General features: G+C 40.8%; 1 pseudogene; it reads right to left on the bottom strand.

Moving 5' to 3' along the window:
- Positions 1–215: 215 nt before the first annotated feature.
- The window catches only part of LOC107665108 (NACHT, LRR and PYD domains-containing protein 3-like), a 74,582-nt pseudogene continuing 68,122 nt past the window's right edge, over positions 216–6,675 (bottom strand).

Below are 6,675 nucleotides of genomic sequence, written 5' to 3'. Positions count from 1 at the left end.
CAAAAGACATGACTGCAAATGTTAAAGACATCCCTCTAGCACATGATTATACAGAGGAAAAACAATGTCAAAGCAGCACAATGGAGTGCAAAAACAGGTACTGTGTAAACCGTAATTTACATAGTAACAGAGCAAGCACTTGCTAAGAACTGTTTCCTGAGCAAGAAACTAATGAGAAAGTTTTGTTACAAAGACAAAACACCTGTTGAGCTGCATTCAAATGTCTTTTATCAAAAAAACAACAGAAGTCTGTGGTGTCTTTTTTAAACCGAAGTCAACATGTGTGCGTTTCTATTTACACACTGAAATTAAGATTAGCAGAGAGAGAAAGAGTTAGAGGTGTTTGAGTTAAAGACAAAGATAATGTGAGTGTGTTTCTTTCACTCAACAGTGTATCTCAGTTGTTTCTCACAGGAAGCTGTTTAATTTCACATAGAGACACTGAACTACTAGAATAAAGCCCAAATCCAGCATAGAGGGGTTCAATGAATGTGGTGTTGAATGTGTGTAAGTGTGTGAGTGTGTGTGTGTCAGAGATGCTGTAGAAGGACAGATGACCGGCTGAACAGTCCAGATACACTCCTACTCTGTTAGAGTGATGTGAAGGGGCAGATATGACTGTGATCTTATTATTGTATTTAGCAGCGAAACTGTTTTTAATGCAGATCAAACTCCAGGACTTTTTATTGTATCCAAACCAACTGTCATTTCTCCTTCCTTTCCTGCTGATTCCTTTATATGTCACTGATATATTAACCCCTTCCTTCCCACTCCATTCAATCTCCCAGTAACAGCGTCCAGTCAGACTCTCTCTACACAGAACCTGATGACACTCATCAAATCTGTCTGGATGATCAGGATACGGCTGCTTCTCTGTTCCAAGCGTCACCTTTCTGTTCCTCTCAGACAGAGTTAGGTGAGTGTTTACTGTGTTTAAATCCAATGTGAGAACACATGTATCTGAACACAAGAAGAAGAATCCCATTTATAACAATGAAATAAAATCAAATTGTTGTAGGATTAGGGTATAGAAAATATGAATCACTCACAATTTAAAAAAAAAAAGTGTATAAACTTACATTTCTTTGGTGCTGTTCTAATCCTGATGTCTCCTGCATGATCCACACTATAAAAACAAAAATAAAGGGAAAACAATTCAAATCCATACACTTAAAAAATACTTATTATTACTACTATTATTATTATTAAATCGCACAATATTTTTAGTTTCTAAATTAAAAATAGGTTTAAGTCAGGGAGATCTATCAAACTCTGCATGAAGAATATTTGTCTGAAATATATAATATTGTTATATGGGTGACATGTTGTATTATGGCTGCATCATCATCCACCTTATGTTCATCCTAACAAGTGAGCCTAATTTTGGTACACTAATAAAAAAAGTATTCTTTTCGATCACAGACATACACCATGATAAAAACATGGTACCTAATAGTTACATGTAAATGTCATGGTACTGTATATAGCATATGATCCTCAAGCCTTGAGCTACAGACTCAGGCATAGGCGGAAATACCGGGGAAATACCATCTGAGGGTTGTCCCCACAAAAAAATATGATTAAAAACCACGCTGAGTATTGTAAATAACAATGTTTTATACTTTAAATAATTGTGTAAGTAGTAAAACAACACACACAAAAAATGCGTTTTAAGTTTAGAAAAATTTTAAGTCATGACTTATTTTCTCATAATAATGAGAAACTTTCTCGTAATAATGATTTAGCCTAATCCACACACACAAAAAAAAGTCTTACTCGATGCATGCGCAACGCAAGAGTGACAGCACGCTAGCGACATCTGTATGAGGCCTCACGAAAGAAGATTACTCCTGTCATGCAAGGTGGAAATGTAAGGCAGAATGCTGATGTGAAACAGACGGAAATTCAGAACTTGAAGTCTGAGATCAAAGAACTTAAGGCCTTGGTTGCTGCTATCGTGTCTAAGCCAGCCCATGACACTTCAGTTAGCAGTGAGAAAATTCCTACAAATGTAGTGGGCAATGGGTGCAGTTCGGACAGTGAGATGGCAGCTTTGAAAAAACAAATGAAGCGTTTGCAACAGAAAGTAACAAATAAAGTAGCTGAACCTCAAGCTGCCATTGCAGCTGTGAATACATCAAAACCAGTAGCCCGCTCCCCACAACAATCCTTCAAAGTATCGGAGGAACATTTCTGTTATCGATGTGGCGAGAATGGGCATTTCGCAAGGAAGTGCCAAAGCTCAGAAAACCAGGCTAAAGTTATCAAGAGACTTATCATGGGCTGAATGCATTAACAGGGAGTCAGTGGTTCTCTGTACTGGATCTGCGCTCAGGCTACTACCAGATAGCTATGTTCGAAGAGGACAAAGAGAAGACGGCATTCATTTGCCCGTTAGGGTTTTTCGGTGTCTCACACTCGATATGTCACAAAGCTGAAGGAAGACTTGAAGCAAGCCTACAAGTTAGCCTCTGATGCTGCAGACAAACGGCACCAGAGAAACAAGAGGTTGTATGATCGGCGAGTTAGCTTTCAGTCCATAGAGATCGGCAACCGAGTACTGCTCCGGAATCTAGGCCTGAGAGGCAAGCACAAACTGGAAAGCAAGTGGAGTCCTGATCCGTATGTTGTCGTTGGAAAGATGCCAAACCTTCCTGTGTTTAAGATCAAACGGGAGGATGTAAGGCTAGGGACAAAGACTATACACAGGGACCACCTTCTTCCGATTGGACAGCTGGTGAGAATGCCACGCACTGACCAGGATGCTGATCCGCCTATAAAACCTAAGACCAGAGCAGACACTAGTAAGAGAAGTCGAAGGGACTCAAGACAAGAGACTCAAGAGTTACAGGAATTTTCTGATTCATCCTCTGACAGGGAGTATTATGTCCCTCACTGTGTCACTCGGAGAGAGCCTGTCCCAAGGCGGAAAGGGTTGCCAGGTTTTCACAACAAAACCCGCCCAATTGCTACTCAAAACTAGCCCAAACTAACCGCGTTTCGAGGGGGTCCCCCGGTAAAAATCGCATTCCGGGGGATAAAATACACGTTATTGGGGTCGCTTCAACCCGGGGACATGAAAAACAACCCGTGGCAACAGTGATAAAGTAGCCAAATTCCACGCGGTTTTCACGGACTTGGCAACTGTGACCGATAGTAATGTCTACAACGGACACGTTGTAGAGTCCGAATCCACTTTTGCTAGTTTAACGCGGGTGTGCCTCGCACGTCCTGAAAAGTGAAGCTGCAGGCTCTTTGATCGCCCCCTAGTGGCTGGCTGCAGTACAGGTCATAAACCCCGCCCTCTCCATGTAAAGGAATGGGACTTGAGTCAAAATAAAAAAATTAATTACACTTCCAATACAATTTTCCAAAAGATGGTTTTGGTCATTTAAGGTAGTTGTTATCACGCTGATATATGTTCAATTGTTCGTTTTTGTGATCAGTTAGATTTTAGCTAGTAATTTGATGCTATAAAAACGGGGCGTGTCGTTATGGTTGATTGGGTCTGCGGGAATTTGATATGCAAATTTCAGTCCATTTTATTTCACTTTCCAAATTCGCATCCACAAATTCTGTGGTTAAAATTCGGCAGAAAATTCGCCATTGCACCTCCGGGAGCTGCAGGAATAACAGTTGAGCACCGATGCTTGATCTCCAGCTGCTGTCAGTCGCTCACCAGCAGGTGGTGCAAACGGCTGTTGATGAAGTCATTTACAAAAACTGATCTGCAGAAATGGAGCAAGCGCTAAGTAGAAGTTTTGATTATCTGGGCCAGTATAAACATGGAAAAGCTGATCGTGTGTATGTTTAATTCAACATCTTCCCTGTTTCCCTTAGCCTACATGTAAGCAGCGTTCTCTACCACAAAGGAGATTATAATGCTGTTTTACCCAACGCTGAAGTACAGAACTAACATTACATCTTGAGGAAGACATATATTGCTTTTGGTTGCTTAGTTTCCATTACTTTGTATCATGGCTTGTGTGATGCTGTGCTGTAATACTGGGGATCCCCTCACGTCACACTCCAGGATTCCCCAACAACACATAAGGCACCTCAGTGAACTAACACAGTGATATAAGACCTCAGATCTCAGAATTAAAGAAAAGAAAACGCATTACGCGGTTCAGTGCACTAAAGTAATGACAGCTATTAAAAGACCAAATTCAGATCTTACTGATGATGCCAACTATATACAGGCAGAAAAGGATATGAACGCAAGTTACGGAACGTGCAAAACTGCATGTTAAACATTTCCCATAAAGAAAACACTTAACGTTTCTAATATTGATAACCGTGATAACTTTGGTCACTATAATCGTGATATGAAATTTTCATACCGTTACATCCCTAAAATATATTACTGTATATTATGTACATTTAAGCAGATGAGCTCAGAATATGAGCCCACAACCCACAAAGTTTGACCAAACCATTTTTTCTCCCATAGAAAACCAAGCGCAGTAGTTTTATGTTTGATATTCGCTGCATATTCGCCTAAGCTGCTTTAGGGACCGTCTGCAAATTTACCTCAAAACGAAACGAAGTACAATAATTTATTCAAATTAATGTTTACAGTAAATTAATAATTTACTCAAACTGACTAAATATATATTGCAATAACTCACCTTAGACAATACTTTCCCTAAGTATGTACACTGCACACATATTTTTTAAGAAAAAATTTACAGTAATTCACCAAAATGGGGTTTTTCGGGTTCCAAATGTTGTATGTTACTAGTATGTTACTATAGTGACCAGACTGACTTGCTACAGTTTAAATCTGGCCAATATCTTCCTCACTGTATATACAGTATATAATTATTCTTAAGAAATTACTGTAATTCACAAAGTTTTTTTTGTTTTGTTTTTTTATGTTCCAAAGGTTGTAGTACATTCCTAGTGACTAGTGTTACAGCCGGCTCTTAGGCTGCAACAAAGAGGAGTCCAGACGCAACAATACTTAACAAAACATTTATTTTAACACAACAAAAAATAACATAAATGTAGCATAAACGAAGGAACGAGCCAGGGTCGGCCGGGACACGCAGCACAACACGGACCGTCGAGCTCCACGCAGGAGACGATCTCCCAAACCACGCGCTCCGCACCAACTCAAAAGCGGCACCTAAAACACACACACACACACACCCCACAAGTGCACGCACAGCCTAAACTGGGACGTCACACCCCCCCCCTTCAAAAACACACCCAAAAATCCATAAACAAAACAAATTACATATATCAAATTACATCAAAATAACATTCATAAACTTTTAAAATTATAATTGAAAAGATTAATCTAACCCTTCCACCTCACCTACCACCTCCTCTTCCCCTCCAGCAATCCGGATCCTGAAAGCCATTTAAGGTGAGAAAGAAAGAGAAGTAATGAGTCAAGAAAAGTTAAGAGCATCGGAATCAGTCAACAGCGGACAGCAAAAAGAATCAGTCGGTACCAGACAGCGAAAAAGTACGGGACAACGCATCAGCTATAACGTTGTCAACTCCTCTGATATGCCAAATGTTCAAATTATACGGTTGTAAAAATAAAACCCACCGCATCAAACGCTGATTGGGACTCTGCAATGAATGCAAAAATGTCAGGGGGTTATGATCAGAGTATACCATCACCTCTGCGCCTCCTCCGACATAAACATCAAAGTGTTGGAGCGCCCAAATCAAGGCTAAAGCTTCTTTTTCGATCACAGAATAATTTCTCTGATGTTTATTAAATTTTCGAGAAAAGAAGCATACAGGGCTCTCCAATCCACCCTCGTCTGTTTGCAACAAAACGGCGCCGGTTCCTGTCTGACTTGCATCGACCTGGACTTTAAAAGGTCGATCAAACCTGGGCGACATAAGGACTGGAGCTGTCCCTAACAACATTTTCACATTGTCAAAAGCCCTTTGACAATTAAGAGTCCAATCAAACTTTGTAGAGCCTTTTAACAAATCAGTCAACGGCGAAACAACTGTAGAAAAATTTGAACAAAAACTTCGATAATAACCAACGAGACCCAAAAAACGCATTAACTCTTTTTTAGTAACTGGAGGAAGAAATCGTTCAATGGCCGACACCTTCGCTTGGAGAGGACGAACCACGCCCTGCCCCACCTCCTTACCCAGATACTTCACTGTAGCTTGGGCAAATTCACATTTCAACAGGTTCACTGTCAGGTGTGCTTCGGCTAAACGCTCAAACAATGCCCGCAACCGCCGAAGATGCTGCTCCCAAGTGTCGCCAAAAAGAATCACGTCATCCAAATAGACAGCACACCCCTCCAACCCAAAAACGATGTGATTCATCAACCTTTGAAAGGTTGCCGGCGCGTTCCGCAGCCCAAAACTCATAACGGAGTAGGAGTACAGCCCAGATGGTGTAATAAAAGCGGTAACTTCTTGGGCACGTTTCGTTAACGGCACCTGCCAGTACCCTTTCAAAAGGTCCAACTTACTAACAAACTTTGACGCACCCACTTGGTCGACGCAATCCTCCACACGAGGCAAAGGAAATGCATCGGGTTTCGTTATGTTATTCAACTTCCGGTAATCCGTACAAAATCTGTAGGTACCGTCCACTTTCTTTACTAACAAACAGGGCGATGCCCAACTAGAGAAGGAAGGTTGGGCTATTCCATTATCAAGCATATATTGGACCTCTGTTTCTAA

Source organism: Sinocyclocheilus anshuiensis, unplaced genomic scaffold (assembly GCF_001515605.1).
Source record: "Sinocyclocheilus anshuiensis isolate Anshui unplaced genomic scaffold, SAMN03320099.WGS_v1.1 scaffold575, whole genome shotgun sequence".
Classification (NCBI taxonomy): Eukaryota; Metazoa; Chordata; class Actinopteri; order Cypriniformes; family Cyprinidae; genus Sinocyclocheilus; species Sinocyclocheilus anshuiensis.
This window is presented reverse-complemented; position numbering and strand designations above follow the sequence as displayed.